We start from the raw sequence: 23,036 nt of genomic DNA, 5'->3' as shown, positions 1-23,036 counted from the left end.
CTGTTCAGAGTTGTTTCTTTAAATTCTTCATTTATTCAAAAAGTTTAAAAATGGTCAAGTTGACATGAACAGCCGACGCGTTTCGTCCAAATAAAAGGTCTTCTTCAGGGCATCAATGAAGCCCTCCTGACATACAATGTCAGAGTGTCCGTGATGGATGAGATCAACAGTGGTGGTGAGGAAGTCATTTTGTTTGAACAAAACACGTTGGATGTTCATGTTATCATTTTAGTTTTCTTTTAACTACTGCTGGCAGAGCAGCGGGCGATGCTCCTCCGCCATAGCAGAGGAGCCGCCACTGATCACATCCCTGGGACTCATGTACGTCAGAGAGAGTGGTTCATTCACAAACTTGCAGTCTTCATGTTGCACTCAATAGCAGGGCGGCCACTCTTTAGATGTTGTATCTTAGACATCAGCATCTTCAGGCAATAAACAACCACTGGTCTAATTTATTTATTTTTAACTGGATTACCCTTTTAAAATGTTGATATTAAATAACTACAAATACTGAGTCGAAGTTCCATTAGTTAAAATGAATATTTATTAATTTTGATTAATTTACAGTGTCATGCAAATCTACACATTGTCATTTAAAGTATTTGTGACAGAGAATGCCAGCTCACTACTGGATTTTGTCAACACAAGTGTGGTGGACCACTGTTGATGGAGTCGGTGGGTACCAGTAGAGTCTGGTAAGGACTAACTCACAGAAGCAGCTTGGAGGTCACCTAAGAAACAACAGTTCATGGGCAGACCACTGGGAGCCGTTACTGAATGGCCATCCCTGTGGGATGGGAGGAGGCAGCAGATGACGTCATCCCCTGTGGTATGGGAGGGGGAACCAGATCATGTCATGTCGTTTTAGTATTATATCAAAGACAGCTTGCTTCTAAGGCCCTGACACAACTCTGATTGATTCTGGAACCGACCTGGATCAGTAGGAGCTGCTCTGAGAAGACACAGAGTAGACAATGGCAGTGGCGTTGCTTAAGGGGGCCTGTAGCACTAGAATCAGCTAGTGTCTAAGAATGCAGAGGCATGGTAATTGGCCATGCACATACATATACATGTGTACCGGATGTAATAGGACACACTCGGCTGGCACATGGGCATGTTGATGGTGCAAAAGGTAGTCTCAAACTTTGATGGCAGGTGAACACTTAAAATCATAATTCAGCAGTTGTAGACCTCGAAGGTTGAAAGCGCCTTTTCTTCAGAAATTTCTGGTCGTGCATCCTGATGCACTGTACTCTTTCACAGTATCACCTGCAGAAGAAAAGATAAGACACAGTCAGAAGTGAGCAGCACTGTTGGATACAGGTGTTTCATAATTGAGGTATATGTTGCCATCCCACATGCCCCTTTTTGGGGTCCACATAATTATTATGCAGGATAATCCATAATGCCAGTAGGCGGAACGTGGGCAGACCCCGGTCCAGCCCTCAGTCCGCTCATCCTGGACATCTGGTTTTCCATGGTTAATAACTACCTCTAAAAGAGGCTCCTGATTCCAACCAGTGAGGTGGTTTTGGGGGTACAGGGGCACCTTTGCAGTAAAGACCTAGAGCAGCACCTTCGCCTCTACACAGCCCTGTCTGGTGCCAAGGACAAAAGGAGGGGCGCCTGGAAGAGGTTGATGGAGTCACCAGTGACACTGAATAGGAGGGAGTCTTACAACATATGTGGGCGAGCAAATGGGGGAGCGGTAAATGAGCAGGCCATTAAAAGTAACATCATCAAATGGGGTGGCATTTTAATTCCACTGGGGGGGGTTCAAAGAAGAGGAAGGAAGAATGGAAAGGTGCAGGGAATCAATGGAGTAAACATGGCAGATGGGGCTTGAATGGACCCACTGCAGTGCCTCAGAGAATGGAGAAGAACTTGAGGGAGTTTGGGATAGCTTAAGACAAAATGAAATGAAGAAAGAGATAAGTGAAAGCAGGATGAAGGAATAATGAAAAGAGGCGGGCTTCAATGGATTAGAGAGGGCAGATGTGGCCTGAATTGGGCCATCGCTGTGCCTCTGAGAATGAAGAAGAACTTGATGGTGATAGCTTGAGACAAGAAAGAGATAAGTGAACACCAGATGTAGAAAGAAGAGGGTAAGTTTGGACAAAAAAAGAGATGAGCAATGATGAGAAGAGAGATGGGACACAAGCAGAAAACTGCCAGAGGGTTGGAGGGGCAGAAGGATGTAACATTTGAGGGGTCACTCTAATATGCCGGTGGGGTAGTGGCCTCACCTCCACCAGACATGCAATGAACAGGCTGAAAAATCTGCAATATGTTGCTAGCCTGGTCCATGGTGGACGCACTTTAGGGGAAAAGTCAGCAGAACAGGTCTACCATGCTTTAGCAGCATGGATGAAATGCCATAACAAATGCTGGTCCTGGACATGCTCCCCTAAACTCTGGTTAAGTTTCAAGGACCCACATTCAACCCACCTCATGAATGGAGTTTCCTGTTTCCTTTGTTGAGTTCTACATGGCGACTGTGGCAGCCTTGCACAGCAGTAACACTGGTGACGGTGATGCTCAATCTACCACAAAGGAGTAACCAATGGCAGAGCTGGTATTACCATCTTCAACCCTCAGATAAGGAAATATATTTCAGGGGAGGGCAGGCAGAACATCTGCCTTTTTGACAAAAGTTGCAATATAAGGGATAACTTACCCCCTGCCACAAAGTATAGGGAAACTGCAAATCACCAAGGAGTTCCATACCCATATAGAGAAAAGAGGCTGAAGGTGGAGTTCCTTTATAAGGTTCTGGCACTCTGAGGTGACTCACAAAATTCTTATCACATACACAAGGGGCTACTTTATTCCATATAATACAAGGGCTCACCATCATCTTTTCCACAAACCATTTACCTTGGTGGATGGCTATTTCTCATGAAAGAGAGTAAAACGGTTGCAAACATGAAGAATAAAAATAGTGCCTCTAGTGCATAATAAAACACATCAAAAAATGATTAGATATTTGTTGCAACTATATACTAGTGCAATACAAGTCAGTTAAAAAAAGCTGCAATAGCTTGGAATGTGTAAAAACATGCAGCAAGATTCTAACTTTACTATAATTATCCCGGTAGTGCAAAAATAAATATGTTCTTTCTGCTTGTCACTGTCATCCTCCTTGACCTCTCTACCCCCCTCGACACCGTCTGCCACTGCATGCCCCCACGACGCAGGGATCCGAGACAAGGTTCTGGAATGGACCACCTCCTTACACTCCGGCAGAACCCAGAGCATTTGCCTACCCCCATTCTGTTCCAAAGCCTCCGAGATCATCTGCGACGTAGTCCAGGGATCCTCCCTCAGCCTGACACTGTTCATCATTTACATGGCCCCGCTCGCACACGTCGCCCTACATCAAGACCTCAATATAATCTCCTACTCCAACGACACTCAAATGATTCTCTCCCTCACCAATTTATTTATTTATTTATTTATTTATGCATTTTTATATAGCGCGGACTTTACCCGAAGGTGTCAGAGTGCTTCACATAAGGAACAGAAATGAAACATAATGAGAAACATTACAAAAGAACAGATTGCAAACGCATACGTTACAGTACATAAGGTAATAGTGACATTTGTGAGCAAACAAAATACATGAGGTAGTAAAAATTGTGAGCAGTCAAAAATACATGAGGTAGTAAAGGTAATAGTGACAATTGTGAGCAAACAAAATACATGAGGTAGTAAAAATTGTGCGCATCCAAAAATACTTAAGGTAGTAAAAAGTGCACAGGAGGAAAAAGTGACAAGTGTGCAGTTACAAGAGAAGACAAAGTATCATTTGGGGTATAATACTGCAAAAGGTGCTAGACACTCCGGCACAAGAACAAGTGTTATGTAGGCAGAGGTGGCACTTGTGCCAGTATCAAAGGTAAAAACATGTGAGAGGTCGCAAATCGTGTGTTACAAGGGCAAAGTGGTGGGTGCATGTTACAAAAGGGCACAAAACACAGGTACATGGAAAATACTCCAAAGAGGCAGACACTCCAACCCCAGGAATACACTGGGAAGGCACTTCCATGGTCGTGGAAATTATCAGTAGTGGGAAGCCTTCCTCCAAATAACAAGAGGACGTGAATTACTTTTGGAGGTGTCTCTGGAGGAGGAGAACTTTGAGGTTCCTTTTGAAGGCCTGGGAGGAGGCGGTGGTCCGGAGCTGAGGTGGAAGGGAGTTCCAGATTCTCACTGCGTTGCCTGAAAAGGATTGGACCATTGTTCTCTCCTTCTTGAAAGTGGGAGGTTCAAGTAGTAGATTCTCCGCATTGCGTGAAGGTCTAGAGCCTCCAGAGAGTTTCAGTTTATTCGCCAGGTAGCGAGGAGAGGAGAAGTGCAAGGCTTTGTGGGTGATACAAGCGGTCTTGTAGATAGCTCTAGCCTCGAAGGGAAGCCAGCGGAGGGTGGATAACATTGGTGTGATGTGATCGCTTCTTTTGGCCCCATAAATGAAGCGAGCTGCAGAATGGAAAACAGACTTAAGTGGGGACAGGTGAGATTTGGGGAGGCCAGTAAGAAGAGAATTGCAGTAGTCAAGTCTGGAGAGGACCAGCGATTGCACCAGGGTGATGAGATCCTGCTCCGGGAAGAAGCGTCGGATTCCCCAAAGAAGGCGCAGTTGGTAAAGAGCAGATTTAGCAATAGAATTGATGTGGGGAGTTAGGTTGAGTTTTTTGTCTAGAATGACTCCAAGGGATTTAGCGCTGTCGACAATGCTGGGTTTATTGTTTAGTAGATTCATCTGATCCATCCATGATTGGACCGGGGGAGGAGAGAGTGAGGAGGAGAAGAGGAGGAATTCAGTTTTGGAGGGATTCAGAATCAGTTGATGAGTTGACATCCAGTTTTGGATGGAGTCCAGAGTAGAGCTTAGGAAGGAGAGATCATGAGTGGAGGCAACCTTGAGGTAGAGTTGAGTATCGTCTGCATAGAGATAATAGTGAATCCCGGATTTGCTTAGGAGGTTTCCCAGTGGTTCTAAGTAGAGATTGAACAATGTAGGTGCAAGTATAGAGCCTTGAGGAACACCCTGACCTACCGCCACAGGAGAAGAAAGACTGTTCGCTATTTTGATCATTTGGAATCAAATCACCGCCAAAGCCAACCTCCATGACGGATTAAAGGCCATTGCCAACTGGATGAAGATCATCCGTCTGAAGATGAACTCGGACAAGACATACGGCCTCATCCTCGGCTCCAACCTTTCAGCTTAGTATGACTCCTGGTGGCTGATGGCACTGAGGTAATTCCTGAGACCTACCTACTGCGCCCACAACCTGGGAATCATTTTTGGCTCAACGCTCTCAATGACCAAGCAAGTTAACACCGTCTTCTCCTCCTGCTTCAACACCTTCTGCATGCTCCGCAAGATCTACAGATGGATCCCAACAGATACAATAACCACAGTGACCGAGGCCCTCGTCAGCAGCAAACTCGACTACGGAAACGTCCTCTAAGCGGGAGCCCCAACTAAGCTCATCAAACGACTACAATGCTTCCAAAATGCCTCAGCACAACTGATCATCGCAGTACCTCGACATGGTCACATCACCCCTCACTTGAGAAACCTGCAATGGCTCCCCGTCAAGAAGAGGATATCCTTCAAGCTCCTCATCCATGAACACAAAGCACTCCACAAGACCGGTGAGCCTACCTCAACAGACCTTCTACATCCCCAACCACCAGCTACGCTCTACTGACCTCTTACTCGCCACCGTTCCACGCATTCGAAGAACAACCTCCGGCGGAAAGTCCGTCTCCCACCTTGCCGCCCTAAAATGGAACACCCTCCCACTGAGCCTACGACAGACCCAAGACCTACTGACCTTCAGGAGGATACACAAGACCTGGCTGTTCGACCAGTAGTGCCCCCCTCCCTCCCCAGCGCATTGAGACCCTCGCTGGAATGTAGTGCGCTTTACAAATGATTGATTGATTGATTGATTGAAAAATATAGCAGAAGAAAGATAAGCAACATTTCATTTTCATTGCATTAAACAGCTGCTCTGTCACCTGACCTGCCTTTCACCGTGGATGCTGGCTCTGGCAGTGTTAGACTCGGGGTATCCGGTTGGCAGAGGTATGCACTTGTGACAAACAGGGACCCTCTTCTCTAGTCAGGGTAAGTGAACTACTCCTTTAGAAATAACCCTTGCTCACCCTCTAGGTAGTGTGGCGCGAGCAGACAAGGCTAATCTTCAGGGCTATAGTTAGTTAAGCATTTGTGATCACATACAGGAAATCCACTGACCCACCACAAACGGACACCAGTCGTAGGATTGTATCAAAAATACGTAAACTTTATGTAAAAATAGATGCAGATTTATCACAAGACCATATAACGTTTAGCGAATGAAGGCCACCAGATTTAAATAGGCAATTGTTCGAAAGTGTTCTTGGTTAGCAAGGTACGATGGCAGGGAAAACAAATGTTGCGGACCCTGGATCAGATGCAAACTCGGGATAGAGTTCCAATGTACCCTGCGATGAGTGTCCGAGGCGTTTCAGGCATGGCTACTGGTGAGGGCGGTCCCTGGAGGAGGCCAACGGTTCTCTGAAAGATCTAACCGGCTCGGAGCCCCCTCGAGGTGCGAGGTGGGTGAGCGGGACGGTGTGGAGGGTTGTGGCGATCCGGGATCTGATGCAGCTCACGGGGCGAGGCGCTGTTCAGGCCTGCGGGGCGTACTACTTCTTAGCACACCCGTTCGTACCTGTGGATCTTTGTGGGGCGTCGCGTTCTCGGGCAGACGGGTGCAGCACCGGAGCTTAGGTACCACAGTACGGAAGACCTTCTTGAGGTGCGGCACAACCTTGGTATGCAGGAGGGCAAAGGGAGACAGTCGGTTATGTTACAACGTACGGACCGTCCAATGCTATCAGATGCGCTCCGTGCAGATTCTGGCGAGAGAAGATGAGAGGCGCACAGTTTGCTCCGTAGCAGGCAAGGTGACAGGAGAGCGGGTGGCCCGGCACTGAAGCGGAGAGCGACTCAAGCTTGAGCGGGGCTCTCTGCAGCAGGGTGACCAGGCTCCGAGCTGTCTCGACCTTGGAGGGCGAAGGCACCCGAGTCACAACTCTGGCGAGGGAATAAGAACTAAAGGCGCAACAGCAAACGGGCACAGGCAGAATAGAACCCAATGGTCCTGGGGTTCTGTTCAGGGGGCAAGCTCATGATCAAGCCCTTGGAGATAGTTTCAGGCACAAGTCTTCAAAGTCCTTTCTGGTCTTTTCCTCTCCATTCTCAGCAAACACCACTGCAGGATTCCTTCTTCTCAGCTTCTCTTGGTCCTTCTAGTCGGGACGAGGTTCATCATGGTCAAAACTGGATCTGATTTCTTATGAGCAGTGCTCCTTCCTTTATACTCTATTTCTTTTGTCTTGGGAGGCCAGGGGGCCTGAGCCTGGTTCAACCCGGTTTTGAAGTACTCTGTTTACAGGATGCTGCAGTCTTCTTTTAGGGTGCAGGGCAGGGACATCAGACGCTCCACAGGAGGTGGAGCCAGCATTGTGGTGGTGGAGCACAACCATATTCAGAGTCAAGGACTACTCCGCCAACCCATCCTGGTGTAAGCACTCTATTCACCACCTGGTCACCCCGACTGTCCCTGGGAATTCCCCAGCCCTGTCACTCACACAAACCCAGACAGCAGGTACACACCCTGGCAGAGGCGGGCTGAAATAGTCAGGAGAGCAAATGCTACCTTTCTAAAAGTAGCAGTTGCAAACACAGGATATTAAAATAAACCTTGCTAAAGGAAGTATTTTATTATTCTGAGTTTAGGCATACCAGACACGACCTGCCACCGCGTTCCCTGAGCCGGCCGGGACTATAGCGTGTAATAGTTCCAGCTGCTCACCTTGGCCTAAGAGAACAGGCAGCCCTTCAATAGTGAAGAACGAAAAAGGGCGGTAATTCACTACTAGGACATGCCACACACATCAGGGCTTGTCCTACCTTACGCTTACAATGCACCCTGTCCGTGGGCCTACCATAGGGGTGACTGATATGAAGGTTAGTTAAGGTTTAGGGACTGGCAAGTGTGGGCACTGGCATAGTCAGCGTGACAGTACCAGACTGTACGCGTAGTCTGCAATGGCGGACACGAGACATCTTTTACTAGGCCGCTTCTGTGGGTGGCGCAACAAGCGCTGCAGGCCCACTAGCAGCATTTGTATCTACAAGCCCCGGCACTCCTGGTGCACGTTACTGGGGACTGACAGTAAACCAAATAAGCCAATCATGGAAATCAATTACGGATACACTTTATATTGGGAGCACTGGCACTGCGGCATAGATCGGCCATGGCGCAGTGCCCTGAGCATCGAACACCAGCAAAAACATCTGAGGCACATCACCAAAAAGTGGAAGGGAGACTCACGCCAAGGTGCCAGGTCTAACAGGCAGCAGAGCTCAACTGTAATACAGATGAGTTCTGACATCTTTCCTTTATAATCGACAACTTGGTGCGTCACAAGTTTATGATTATAAATAAATTAGAGACTGGCATTTACAAAAGGATCCCATGTATTATAATATCTCTTATACAACGGGTTCATAAACTTGAAGGAAGGAATGGAAAATCTCGGAACCAGGAGAAATGGAGAAGATTGGCTGTAAACCATTGGCAGAACTAGGCACACATGCATGCTCAGCGCCAGTATACCCTCACGATTGAGAATATGCTTTACAAATACACATAAAATAACCAGAGAAGAGGTAATCACTGCAAGAGACAATAGAGAGAAGCAAAATGTGACGGAGAGCAGAATTCTTGGTTTTAAGCCCAGATTTTTACTCCCACATCCCCTCTTTGCTCATGAGTTTAACAAAACAAAGAAACATCCTGAAAAGCATATTCAATTCATAAGTATGTTTATGTATCTAGTGATTGGCTAATGCTGCGATAAAGATGAACACATAAAGAATGGACAAGGTCGTAGCTCTTTACAAGACATGTACACTCAATGTATTAAACTGTTGATGCAAGCGGTAGTACATCACCAAGAATATACTTTCTTCCAAGCAAAGCATTATACTTTACATATTAGAGATTCCTACAGCAACCAAACTTGTGGAACCAAGGTATAAATTTGAAAAGCACTGCACCCAGACATGCAAACCCTCTCCTAGGACAACTGGAAGCCCAAGTGTCTTTCTGATATGACTTAGGAGCTGAGGTGTTCTTTTGGGGTCAACCAACATGTTCATCATGTTCATGGGGCTTTCTTGGCTTATATATGGAGCCTGGGAAACTGAGAGAGTCCTCTTAGGGCATTGACAGAACAGAGACATTGTTGCTGAAATGCAGGAGGAGCTTAGGGTTTGTTCCAGGTAGCCCGGAGAGTGTCCGAGAAAATTAGGATTTCCAGCGTGAGTGCAGGAGGACCAGAGAGCTTGTATATGGTTAGTCTAGGGAGAACAGGTCTTGTTTCTGGGATGCAAGAGGTGCTTAAGGCTTGTCCCCGGTAGCTCAGTGAGTGTCTGAGGCGCTTAGGGTTTACAGCTGGAGTGCATCAGGGTCTGAGAGTTTGTATCAGGTGAGTCTAAAATCACTAAACTCACCATATGCAGGCTCTGAGGTCCTCAGTCACTCTGGCTGGAAGCCCTAAGCTCTTCATACACTCTCTGAGCTACCTAGAACAAACCCTAAACACCTCCTTCATTCGATCAAGACCTGAGTTCACTAGACTCATCGGATACAAGCATCTGTTGTTAGCTTCTTTGTTGGGGTGGGTGAACCTTGCAGAGCTTCTCTCTGTGGTGTACCGTGGAATTAACCAAAATCTCTGTGAGGTTTTGTGGAGTTTGGCGAGCGGCAGAGGTTTTGTACAACACGCTGCTTGTGCTGATTTTTAGTGCCAGCAGCTTCTCTGTAAATTCAGTGCAATTGATACCACACAGTGTGCCAGAGGGTGCTGCTTCCTTCTGTCACTCGAGTACTTCATCTACTTAAGTGGCATTCTCAATGCGAGCAGCAACGTTCTCAATGTGAGTGGTAGCAACCTGCTACAATCATGTAATTGGAGAAATATCAGCAGGAGGTGGTCTAGCATTTGATTTTCTCATTTGCGATCACCAACTTACTGCAGTGGTTGTAGGAGTTTTTTCAGAACTCTGCACTCCAAGTGGAGCGGTAAGTAGTCAAAACTCCACAAACTCAGCCAGAGGAGTAGAAATTACCGCCCACATATTCTTCTTTGTCATTATTTAAATGACTAGGGATGGACGATTATTTTATAGAAGTGGATTTTGCAGTAGCTCTGCAGGCCCCTTTGAAGCATGGATACCATTGTCAACTTGCATGCTATCCCTCCCTTACAATGGTCCTGAACTTATCATTCATCCCATTCTCGTCACCAAAATGTAGTGGGCTGGAACCACATGTTCAGGAGACATAGTAGGCATAGCCAAGATGTATTTCATGTAGTTTATTAAGTCCTTAAGAAGTATTTATAGCAAGCCCTACCAGGAGCAGCCTGCTAGCTGCTTATCCCATCTTCCAACTGACAACACTCACACCAGGCACCAAAGCATTCTACATATGTCAATCACACCAACATTCTACAAGGAACAATAACACTGGCTGAGCAGATAGGAACAAGGTGAAAGGGAACATTACAGCATAACATGGGAATACTACACTCTTCAATCACATCTTCCATATTCAGAGTGATGTGAATTGAAGGATTAATCAAGCCAGTAGTGGGGAGTCAGCTTTATCCCTAGTGAAACTCCTACTTCTAAGCTTCCCATCTACTACGCTCTCTAATGGGAAGCCACTTCAGGGTTGAACAAGACATTCAGGAGTGTTAGAAAATGCACAACAAAGGCAGCGTAGGGTATTTGAGAATCACATAACTTCTTAAGATGTAATGTGGAGCCAAAGGGAGTGACCCAGCCCAGCCTCCGTCAGGCAGTCATCAAGCATGCCTTGGGCCTTAGCAAGTGCTTTTTAATGGATTGTGGTGTTGGCCCCTTCTCCTCGCCAGAGACAGAAATGTGAACTATGGGACAGATTATCCCCCACAAAACAGAAAATGCTGATGTCACCCCTCTTGTTGCTCTGGAGCAACTCCAACAATAGTAAGAGAATACACACATGGCTCCCGTGAGATTGTGGCCTACCTCTGATGCGGGAAACTCAGGGGGCCCTCTCCAGTTAGTGTCGCCCTTGGGCAGTCCCCCAGCCAGATGACATCTCTTGTGAAAGAGGGTCATCTCATCAGGCCCATCAGTATCCAACAAGCTGGATTCCAAGCACTTGTCGGTAGAGCGGCCCAGGCAGCTCCTGTCAGTGCAGGCTCCTGATGCTCTCTAGCTCTTCACTGACATAATCCCCTTGGTCTGCCCCTTGCCACTCAGGACTCCGATGTCATTTGGCAAAGGTCTCCGGGGTGCGTGGTGTAGATGGAGCTGCTCCCTCGGCTGATGAGCCTCGCTTGTTGTACTATATCCAATCCAAATCGAAATCCTGGGGAACAGCCTGTGAGTTCCCTCGCCTTAATGTAACTTTTGTACAAATGGCAGCTTGAGAAGGTTATTGCGTAAAGTTTTTCAGTGGCCTTTTAAGGTTGCACACAAGCTGGCCTCCAGATAGCCTTTTGCTCTACTGGGGAAGATGTGAACGATTCTCAGGAAAGAACACAAAGGATCTCTCAAGGCAGGAGTTGTGACCTTCTCCTGGAAGGAAGGTCAAGCATGGTGAGCTTCTTGGTCTTCAGAGGGATCTCCACGTGGGTCTATTAACAACTGTAAGGTATGTACCCTCTGAAGAATGCACATGGTAGTTTGAAATTAAATAGAGGTGTGCACCAAGGCTGTATCCTGACTCCTTTTCTTTTTGTTTATATTAATCGTTTGGAACAGGTTTTATGTGAGCATGGGTGAGATGTCCTGGAGGTGGGTGGCAGATTGCTCTCTGCTTTTGTAGACACAGATGACACAGTTTTAATTGCATTCATGGCATAGAGTCTCCAGCACCTTTTAGATCATTTTATTAATTTTATGGATAGCATAGACCAGGCAGCAAACTTAAAAAAGTCCCATGTTATTATTGTTGGGTCCTAGACCACTAGATCCTATGGGGTTTCAGCCAGCAGGCACAGCGTGAGTAAAGTACATAATTTTTTCTACCTGTAAATTCTATTAGATTCAGGCCTTAGTTGGTATTCCTTGAGGAAGAGGAACACAATCAATTTAGAGAGAGCTATTTTTAGCCTTTAGGATTTGTAACGGCAGATGGGGACACCCTTTTATAGCCAAAGGGCATAAAAGCTGAAGAGACCTGTCTTGGTGAGTGGGTAGCTAAGAACACCTGATCACCACTAACCTCCAAAGTGTAGCGTGGGAGAACGAGTCCTGACTCTCAAACATTGCACCTGAGTCTACTGGACCTGAGAAAGGCATTGGATGGAAAACATTGCTACCAGTTCCGCAAGAAGGGTAGTTTCGCAGTAACTGGAGACCAGTAGACCATTGGCAACTGTTTTTGACTGGACTTCACACAGACTTGCCCCACAGTGTAATTGGACAGATGGGTGGTTCTCAGGAAGTCCCCCAATGCCGGCTCCGCATCCTCAACATCCTTGAGCATCTTAAGCATCCTGCATCCCTGGCATCAGGACCACTCCATTGATGTCTATGGCAGTTCAACCATAGATGTAAGTTTTGCCCACTCCACGCTCTGCTTGGAGCACGGAATTAAAAAAAACTCCAACATGTGTGAGGTAGATGTTTTTCTTGCTTGCACCAAGAAGTTGGCAATCAAGAAAATTAAGCACTAGGCCACCTTACTGCCGCTTGCGTTAAGACAGCTGGCACTAGTGCTGTGAAAGCTCTCACTTGCGTAGAAAATCCACTCAAGGGTAAGAAAGAAGCAGCACTCTCTGGCGCACCATGTGGCATCGCGTCCTGTGATTTTACAGTGTGGGCGATCTCCCAGGGCTAAAAATCATTGCATGCATCACAACTTACTGCAGCTCTGCTGCTCGCGGAACTCAAGGGAAGAGTTTTTGGGTGACTACGTGGAACTCCACTAAGGGAAACTCAGTGAGTTAAGTCCAGGCCTACCATGGAGCATGGAATTGGACTAGAAACTGCTTTGACGGAAAGCTATCTGATTAGCAGCAGCCACCATAAACATAGGATGGTGGGGTGGATGCAGTAACATGGGAGGCGTTGCAGGGAGTTTGGGGGCATTGAATATTAAAAAAATAATACTTACCTTTGCTGCCTGCAGCTCCAGTTTTGCATCTCCTTGTGCTGCCTCTCCTCTTTCTGTCTGCTGGTCCCAGCAGGCCATGGGACAGACTCCCTGTCCAATCCCCGAGCAGTGTAGGGATTGGTCTAAGCAGGCAGAAAAAACACCCTGCTCAGCCGAGGAAATCTGTGGGATTTCTCCACCTGGCTGCTCAATGCAAATGGCTGGAGAAAACCTAAGTGCGCATGTGTGTTTTAGTCAGCCTGAGACGGCGGGCCAAAATACATATGTGCACTTAGAGAGTGGCATGCACTAGCACTCCTCCTCCCCCTCCAATACCTCGGCCCGCTCCTCGCAACAGCGCTGGTTAAGTACTGACAATTGAATATTAAAACGATGCAAGAACATTGTTTTAATTTACATTTGCTAGCTCTGAGCCTGGCAATGGCGCAATGCTCCTACGCCACTGCAGAGGAGTCACCACTGTATCTGATCTTATTGGTCATCTCCATGCCTGAGCTGGTTGCCACAAATGTGCCTATATAGTTGTATTCAGGTTACTTTTCATGACTAAACCTAAATCGCAGGTTGCAGTAGTTTCCAATGATTTGTTGCTTAAGGGAACATATTTGATGTAATGTTTGTTTGGAAAGTCATATTTCCAAGTGTCTATTTAAGGATGACATTACTACCTTTTTTTATACATTAGAGGTAGATTTTTATTGTGTTGCATTTTCTTCTTATTCAACTGTTTTGGTACTTCTTAATGCTTCATGCTTATTCCTGTAATAAAGCCTGATTGCTCTAAGCCACACCTACCCAGAACTGAGATAAGCTTTTTCAAACAAACCACCAGGTCTCGGTCAGAAAGGCCACTTCTGGGGCAGAGGTGTCGGGCAGATCCTAGCGCTCGATGGCATGTTTGTGAGCGGAGCGGGTGTTGAGGAGTATGCAGCGGAGGTGGTTGGGTCCAGTCCTTGGAGGTTTCGTGGTTCTGTCGCAGGTGAAGCTCCAGGTGCAGCAGGAGAAGGGTCCTTGGGTCCGATTCAGGGTGGCCTGGAAGCAGGTGTGGTTTTGGCCGGCGTTGAGTGTGTGGAGGCTGCTGGCATTGTAGTGGTGTCTGGTGTTGTGGCGTTCTTGGGGTCCAGGGGTTCTGTGCTGGGCGCGGTCCAGGCGTGGACAGGCGCAGACGGCCAGTGCGCCAGCGGCGAGCCCGCTTGGTGCATTCGCTGCACTGTCGCCATTTGAAGGGGAGCTGGGAGGAAGGAGCAGCTGGCAGGAGGCAGGGGACTGCAAATGGGCGTGGGGGGCGGCGCCGCAGGGGCAGCAGCGGCAGGAAATGAGCAGTGGGCACGGGGTGGGACGAGGGAAAGAACAGCACCCAGGAATGGGCAGAAACAGACAAAGATGCAGGCACAAGCGCAGGTGGAGCTGCAGGGGTGGGAGCGACCTACCTGGAAGGTCAAAGGTCGCACTCCTCACCGTGCAGCTGCCGCCTTTTGAAGGGGAGTTGGGAGGGAGAAGCAGCTGGGAGGTGGGAGGCAGGGGACTGCGAATGGGCGCGGAGGGGGCAGGGCCACAGGGGCATCAGTGGCGGGAAATGAGCAGTGGGCATGGGGGCGAGGGAAAGAGCAGCGCCCAGGAATGGGCAGAAACAGACCAAGATGTGGGCACAAGCACAGGTGGAGCTGCAGCGGGGGGAGCGTTCTACATGGAAGGTCAAGGGTTGCATTAATGTTTTCAAAATATAAGATAGCATCAGCAGTCAGATAGTATAAAAACTCAGAGAAACCATATGTGAGAGAGGGATTTTGCTCCAGGGCTATTAGGCCAGACGTCACTCCTGATTGATCTGTCTTAGGTGCAAGGCGCTCAATGGTAGACTAGAAAGCACTTATGGTTCCCTCCTGTTGATCCCTGCACCAGGCGGCAGGCAGCTTGAGGTACCTGAAATGGGGTACAGGGATGAACGGCACCCCTGCTCTTTACTATGAGAGCATGCATTCCATTTGGAATGCATGCTCCCATTGTAAAGTATAGACATTTTTTTTGCATCTTACTTGCTGGGATGGAACTGATGACAGAAGATCATTCACTTCCAGTTCCCAACTGATGCCGGACAGACTCCTCTCCATCTGACATTGGAATCGGTCCCTAAGCGTTATCTCGTGAAGGAAAATTCTCACACCCATTTTGAATGCGAGGGGGCATATTCGGGCTAAGAAATAGCGCTAATTATAGAATGACTCTTCTCACCAGTAATTGATTATGCATTATTTTCTGCATGATTACTCTACATTGAAATACACGAGTTGTGTCCATCCCTGCTTATTCTGCAATGTTCAACCAGTATTTATGAGAACAAAAAACCTAGCTGGCTTTATCCAGACTTCCAAAAGGAATATATTCTTCTGGAAAACCAGCTATTATCCATAATTGTGAGAATAGGAGAAGCATTTCAATTGTACAAAATGCTACTTAGTTTGGACATTTAGTGGCTTTAAGAAACTCAAAATTTCAAGAAAACGGTATAAGTCACCTGGCAAGGCCGCTTTTCCAGAGAAGAAGCCACATGCCTTTTCCTCCCCAGTGCACAGAATCTCCTTTTCGGTTGTGCAGGCATCTGCGGAATGGTAATTGAAGCACTCTCTACATTTATATCCATTGGGGCGTTCATCGACAGCGGGTGCTAAAACAACAGAGAGTGGAGCAAATGAGAAGACAAGTACTGTGCAGGTTATATCTCTTGAAATTCTATAAAGTTAATCAATCAGCTAAACCTCATTTGTAAAGCGCATCACTGTAACCATTTGTGGAATTTGGGCTCTGTGTGTCTGTCAAAGTGCCAGGTATTGGTTCTCATTCTGACGTCTGCCAGTAAGGGGGCTGTATGGAGCTGGGTGAAGGGGAGGCGGTTACAAGTCTTGGCAACAGTGTAGAAGAAGTAGTCAACGCTGCGGCTGCGATGGATGCAGGAGGCATGAATGTGTATGCGAAGAGGAGTGCAGGTGTCTATCGGTTTGGTGGAAGTTCAGTCAATGGTTGAGGTGGGCCGTTCCTAGGTCATGGAGGGCATTGTAGGTGTGTTTGAGGATATTGAAATGGTCTTTTTTATTTATGGGGCCTGTGAAGATCTCTCAGGTGGGAGGAGATGCAAGTTCACTTGGGGAGGTTCTGGATGAGTCTGGCTGCAACATTCTGTATGGTCTGGAGTCTTGTGAGTAGCTGGGTGGAGATGCCTGCGTAGAGGGCATAGCTGTAGTCGAGGTGGCAGGTGACGAGGGTCAGAGTGATGAGCTTTCTGATTTTGGTTGGGATTCATCTGAGGATTCTGTGGAGAAAGCGTAGTGTGTGGCAGCAGTAGGAGATGACTGCATTGACTTGTCATTTGATGATCAGTTGGCTGTTGAGGATGATGCTGAGGCTGCATGCATGGTCGGTCAGTGTGGGCGTGGGTTCGAGTTCTGAATGCCATCACCTGTGGTCCCATGTGGAGGTGTTTTTCCTCTAAATCATTACTTCAGTTTTGTCAGAGTTTAGTTGGAGGCAGTTGTCTCTCATCCATGTGTTTACATTGATCTTGATGTTGTAGTAGTTGGTTTTGGATTGGAGGAGTCCTCAGTAAGTGAGACACTCAATTGAATGTTGTCTGCGTAGGAGATTATGTTGAGTCCATGAGGGGTCATGTAGATGTTGAACAGGGTGGGGCAGAGGGATGATCCTTGCAGTATGACACAAATTATGTCTTTTGGTGTGGAGATGAAGGAGAGCAGTCAGATGCTCTGTGTATGTTCTGTAAGGAAGATGGTGATCCACTGGAGGGAGTCTTGCTGTATGCCTATGTTGTGGAGTCTGTTAATGAGAGTGTTGTGGGAGACTATTTTGAATGCCACGGAGAGGCTGATTAGATTCAGGTCCACAGGTTCTCCATGGTCGAGGAGTGTTCAGACGTCATTTGTGGAGGCATTCAACTTGGTCTCAGTGCTGTGGTTGGCATGGAATCTTGATAAAATGGCATTCAGTTGGTGGGTTCGACCAGGATTTTAGTGAACTGCTGGTTGATGACTGGTTAATGGCTTTTTGAGACCTTTGGATGGGTAAGGGCACAGGGAGATCGGACAATAATGTTTGATGTTGTCGGGGTCAGCGGAGGGTTTTTTTAGGAGGGGTCTGACATCTGCATGTTTCCATCTGTTCAGATAGGTTGCTGTGGAGATGAAGGTATTGAGTAGGCTGGTGAGTTGCGTGCTGATTAGGTTCATTGCAAGGTTGTAGAGGTGGTGGGGGCAGTGGTCGGTGGGAGCTCTGGAGTGAATGGTAGACATATTGGCTGAGATGGTAAGGGCGGAGTGTGGTGACCATGTGGTGATGGTTTAGGTGGTGCTCACGGGTGAATTGAGGTCATCGGGGTTAAGTGTGGTGAGTTGAATGTTGAAAATATTGTAGATGTTGTTGACCTTGCTTTGGGAGCAGTCTGAGAGGATGTTGCAGAGTTTTTGGGAGGGGAGGAAGGTGTTCTCTATGGCTATTTTGAACAGTTTCATTGTGTGGTTGGCAGCGGAGTTGATGTAGGTTGTGATGGCTGTTGTCTTGGCTTCTTTGATGTGCTGGTGATAGTACTGTTTTGTGAGCTACTCTGTCAACAGGGCTCTTGGTGCCACACCATAGTTTCTCCAATTGATGGCAGTTGCGCTTTGTGGTCCGGCTTTCTGGTCCTGCTTTCTGGTGTGTACCTGCTTGCATTATTTGGAGCTCTGGTTGGGTTTTGTAGGATTCACTGAACATAGTCTGTATGTCTGCAGTGTAGTGCAGCCAGAGTCTCAGGCTGTATGCACCCTGTACATCTGCAGGGTTATGGTGCTCACAGTCACAGCCGGTACATACCCTGTATGTCACCTGCATTATGGTATTCAGATTCTTATACTGTGCGTACCTTGAATGTCTGCAATATTATAGTAGTATGAGTCTCAGCCTCTACATACCCTGTGTGTCCACAGTATTATGGTATTCAGAGTCTCAGTTTGTACATAGCTTGTGTGTCCACAGCTTTATGGTAGTCAGAGTCTCAGCCTGTATGTACCCTGCATATCTGCAGTGTTATGGTTGTCGGAATCTCGGCCTGCTTGTACCATGTATGTCTGCAGCGCAATGGTAGTCGGAGTCTTAGCTTGTACGTACCTTATTTATATCCACCATTACATTAGTCAGAGTTGTACTATGGTCTACTGATCCAAACCATTCTGCGTATCAGCTTGTACATACCCTGTATATCCGCAGTGTTATGTTAGTTGGAGTCTCGGCCTGTACATACCATGATGTATACTGTATTAAGGTAGGTAGAGTCTCTGACTGCAGATATCATGTATGTCTGCAGCATTATTATAGTCGGAGTCTCAGCCTGTATTTACCCTGTATATCTGCAGTGTTATCGCAGTCAGAGTCTCAGCCTGTACGTACCCTGTATATTTGCAATGTTATAGTAATCGGAGCCTCAGCCTGTTCATACCCTGTATTTCTGCAGCATATTAATAATCGGAGTCTCAGCCTGTACGTACCCTGTATATCTGCAGTGTTATTGTAGTTAAAGCCTCAGCCTGTACGTACCCTGTATAGCTCCACCGTTGCAGTAGTCAGAGTCGCAGCATGTTCTACTTATCCGAACCGCAGTGATGGATGCCCTGAAGGAGAGGGTTTTACCACAGGCAGTTCTGCTGGAGGGAGTACCGCAATCCTTAAATGCAGTTAGAGCGTTCTTGCTCCCTGTAAGAAAGCATATATTTTTCAATTAGCAAAAAGATTTAATCTGCCGGATGCGATCTGGACATGTATGGCTGATCTGATGTTACCAGTATTTTAGAATTTCATGCAGGTTTCTTATATGCTTATTTTCAAAGTACAAACACTCTGCACATAATTAATATTTTCAATTAATCTAATTTTTTGGGTAAAACATTTGTTTGTTCTCTCAGAATGTTATTTGAACATGGGGAGGATCTCTTTGGCCTGAGGATATTAAACCAGTGGCTTCCAGAGGTCCTTGGAGAGTTCCTTGAGCTGCCCTTCCTCACTCTGAGAACAGTCCAAGGCTCGTTCTAGAAGGTGGCATGGGTCGGAAACTCAAAACTCAATAATTCACAGAATAAAACTCAATACATATTTATCTACTCATTGTTTTTATGTTTAAAGTTATTTTTTCTAAAGCATTTTAAGGCACACAAACTTTATGCTACACATAGAATCAAAATAAATCAATCATTCAATCAGTCAGCATTTATAAAGCGCAACACTGTCACCCCAGGGGTATCTGGGCTCTGTGTCTCAGTCGAAGAACCAGGATCTGGAGTCTTTTTCGGAAGTCTGTCAGCAAAGGGGAGCAGACGGATCTGGAGGGGAAGGTTATTCCAGGTCTTGGCTGTGTTGTAGGAGAAGAAACAGCCATCACTGTGGATGTGGCAGATGGAGAGGTTGTGTGACTGTGAGGGTGATTGAAGAGAAGCGTAGGTGTCTGGTGGGTTGCTGCAAGTTTAATTGATGGCTGGTCCAAGGTCATGGAGGGCTTAATAGGTGTGCATGTGGATCTTAAACTAGTATATTTCCTAGGGGGATCCAGTGGAGGTCTCTCAAGTGGGGGACAATGTGGGCTAATTTGGGGAGGTTCATAGTCAATTGGCTGTTGTGGATGATACAGAGGTTGCATGCGTAGTCATTGGTGAATGAGGTGCTGTTGAGACGCAGTTGAGATGACTCAGATTCGAAGAGTGCTGAGAGGAGTGGAGAGAGAAGCGTACACCGCCACCGTCACCGAGGTACAGCGCAGCGCGGGGGGTCCAGTGGACACAGCCAGCAATTATTCCCCCCCTTCTCACTCCCTCGTGAGACACAGCCTGATTACGGCAAATGGCAAGCGGCAGTGGCAGCAGCGTAACGAGCCGCGACCAGCGAGGAGTCAGCGGCGCGTGCAAGCTGCTACCTGTGTGGAGCCGCGAGGAGGGAGCAGCTATGCCGTGGGAGCAAAGAGAGGTGAGGCAGGGGTCGCAAGAGGGTAGTCTGAGCCGCGAGCACTATCAGCGGCATTAGCGGCCTGAATATTCATCTCTACCCCCACTGAACCCACCTCTACCGGCCTCTCTGACATACCAGAATGCCAGAAGTTAGCGTCGCCGCAGCTGGCAGTGGAGCGCTCCCCTGCGAGCTCCGTGTGCCCCGCGGCTGGGCCTCACAATCCCCTCAAAGGAGGCGCAAACTTCCTTCAATGCATCAAAACCCCCGGACACGTCTGAGCGCGGCGGAGAGCCGCAGAGAGCTACGAGTCACCCTACAGCGCGGTGGAGATCTGCAACTTGCCCCACAGAGCGGCGGAGATCCGCCCCACTGTACACGTGACACGCCTGAGCACGGCGGAGAGCCGCAAGTTGATCCACAGCATGGCGGAGAGCCGTGAGCCAGCCCACAACGCAGCGGGAGCTACGAACTGCCTTCCAGTGCACTCCGGTGCGGCAGGAGCAGCAAGTTCACCTCCAGCGCCGTGGGAGGAGTGAGTTGAGAAGCAATAGGAGCGCGAGAGCAAGCAGCAGCAGGAGCGCATTGGGGCACAACAAGCGAACCCGAACTGGATCCCTCCTCCTTGTGAGCCCACAACTCAAGGTCACCTAAAAGCCTCCCTCACCATCGTAGGCTTAACCAACCACCAACCAAGCTGCATCTGCAACAAGATGTCAACACAGATCCCAGTTACAAGATCAAAATCAGCCGCAGATGCCCACAGCGGCGAAGCTTCAGCAGGACGTATAATGAACGATCCAAGTACACATTGTACAAACGCCCCGAATCCAGGCAACCTCCCCGGGGCCTCTAAGGTACCGAATAACCAAAAATACACCAACTCAGGCCTCATAACCAACTACCTGCTTCCAAGGTCTCTAAACAACCTATCAGTCAACGACAGGACAGACCACTTAGGAAACAGCCCAAGTGTCTGGGACGATTCTTCTCCTACTCCAACAATTACTCAGGGCCCTTGCCAAACGGAGACTAATAGCCAATCGCTCCCTCACCATAACATGGCTATTACCAACAATCCCACCACACTGTGGTCGGGCCCGACTTGGCTTTTTACACCACCACAGGATCTGCCCCAGGATTCCCCCATCAACTACTACCAGAACTACAACAACTGAGGCATTAATACATCAACCCCATTCACCTATTAGGCAAGCCTCTTCACCGAATGTAGCTACATGCTCTCCCGTTGCTTCAAAAAAACAAGCCCCGGGAGAACTTTCAGCATCCTTTTTACAGCAACTCGAAATCAAAATCGAGCAAACCTTGGAGTCTACCCCACAGCTGTACAGATTATCCAGTGGGACAAATTATCAACACCACACCCCTGAAAACACAGAGAACTCCAGCTTCATGGGTGCCCCAGAATCACCAAAAATCATTAATCCACAATATCTGACGGCTAAAGCCTTACTCTGGCAATCCTCTAAGATGGAGCTACAAATGGACCTGTTACAGACAATAGCAACACGCCTATCTGAGCTAAAAGGAAAAATGGACTATATCGCAAACCAGATTTCCAACTCTCAAACTACCTGTTCATGCTCATGTGCGGCTATTGTGGACCAATGGGCAAATCTACCTGCCGTTCTGACCACCTTAGCTGACTCAGTTCGCGTTTCAAGATTCCCTACTGGACCTTCCTCACTACCGGCTTCAACTAACTCACACACGGAATCAACTAACAACTTAGTCAACCGACCCGTAGACCTCACAGTCAGCACAACAAAAAATCCGCAGCTGATCGTACTTGCTGCTTCTAGCCCAACACTCTCAACACAGATCACACCTACTGCATCACATCCCTAAACTAGCTGTCAAACAATAGAAGAACTTGAAGCAGCCTTAGTGCTCAACCAAAAGGCAGCCCCACTTTCTAGGAAAGCAAAGAAAAAGCTAAAGAAAGCACAAAAGAGGGAAAAATCTAAACACTGAGTAGCATCTTTCACCACCCGTACACACATAACCAACCCACCCACCAGCTCAGCTAAGCTGTATCCAATCTTCATGAAAAAAACATTAAGTAAGAAAGACGAAGAAGTGGCACCAATTAACTTACAACCAAAATCACTAAAGATCAAGAGTCCTGCTGAAGACCCAACCAGCGAGGCGCCTCCCCTTACCGCCTCTCTAATTCACTCCCACAACAAATCAAAAGGCGAGGTCTGCTCCCCGCCTACTGGCCTTGAACATGCAGTAGTCCCAGGTGCAGGGAAAAGCCCTGCTCCCGGACCACCAACATCAACTACCCTCCTAAGGCCTATCCGGAGGTCACTGAGCAACCACCCTCTACTATTACATATAACACAAATATGGAGTACCAACAGACGGCAACATCCCTTCTCGGACCCACGGCTATCAGTACCCTCTCAATACACAGACCAACATCTGTGCCTGATAGCCAAGCTACATCTGGCACCTCAAGGATCAGCAGCCGCCTAAAACCAGAAGAGGCGACCGCCGTACTCACTCCAAGATACCACGCTAAAGGCAACCACAACGTTTTGAACAGAGGTAACATTTTGCGTCTGTTTAACCACATTCCATCCCTGAATCATATACGATCTGCAGACATCGCCTGGGTGAAATTTTTAAGTCTGCCTGGCGATTCCCACGACGAGTCAACAATGGTGGGGCTAAATCAACAGATACACTTGACTGCAAAGCTACGCGAAGCAAATCAACTTGCAGACTGGGGCATAGAGATCAGGCCCCAACCGTAAGACAGATACCCTCATGTCCTGGCTGAAAATCCCC

At 47.6% G+C, this 23,036-nt stretch overlaps 1 pseudogene across 1 annotated transcript in view; it reads right to left on the bottom strand.

Moving 5' to 3' along the window:
- Positions 1-615: 615 nt before the first annotated feature.
- Positions 616-23,036, bottom strand: part of LOC147667582 (phospholipase A2 inhibitor 25 kDa subunit-like) — a 51,236-nt pseudogene continuing 28,815 nt past the window's right edge. Inside the window, exons 3-5 of the transcript XR_015304165.1 lie at positions 18,825-18,980; positions 15,760-15,909; positions 616-1,269 (exon numbers count right to left, since the gene is read on the bottom strand). The product of XR_015304165.1 is annotated as a phospholipase A2 inhibitor 25 kDa subunit-like (transcript). The remainder of the gene's footprint in view (positions 1,270-15,759; positions 15,910-18,824; positions 18,981-23,036) is intronic.

The sequence above is a fragment of the Lissotriton vulgaris genome, unplaced genomic scaffold, assembly GCF_964263255.1.
Source record: "Lissotriton vulgaris unplaced genomic scaffold, aLisVul1.2 SCAFFOLD_353, whole genome shotgun sequence".
In the NCBI taxonomy this organism is placed as follows: domain Eukaryota; kingdom Metazoa; phylum Chordata; class Amphibia; order Caudata; family Salamandridae; genus Lissotriton; species Lissotriton vulgaris.
This window is presented reverse-complemented; position numbering and strand designations above follow the sequence as displayed.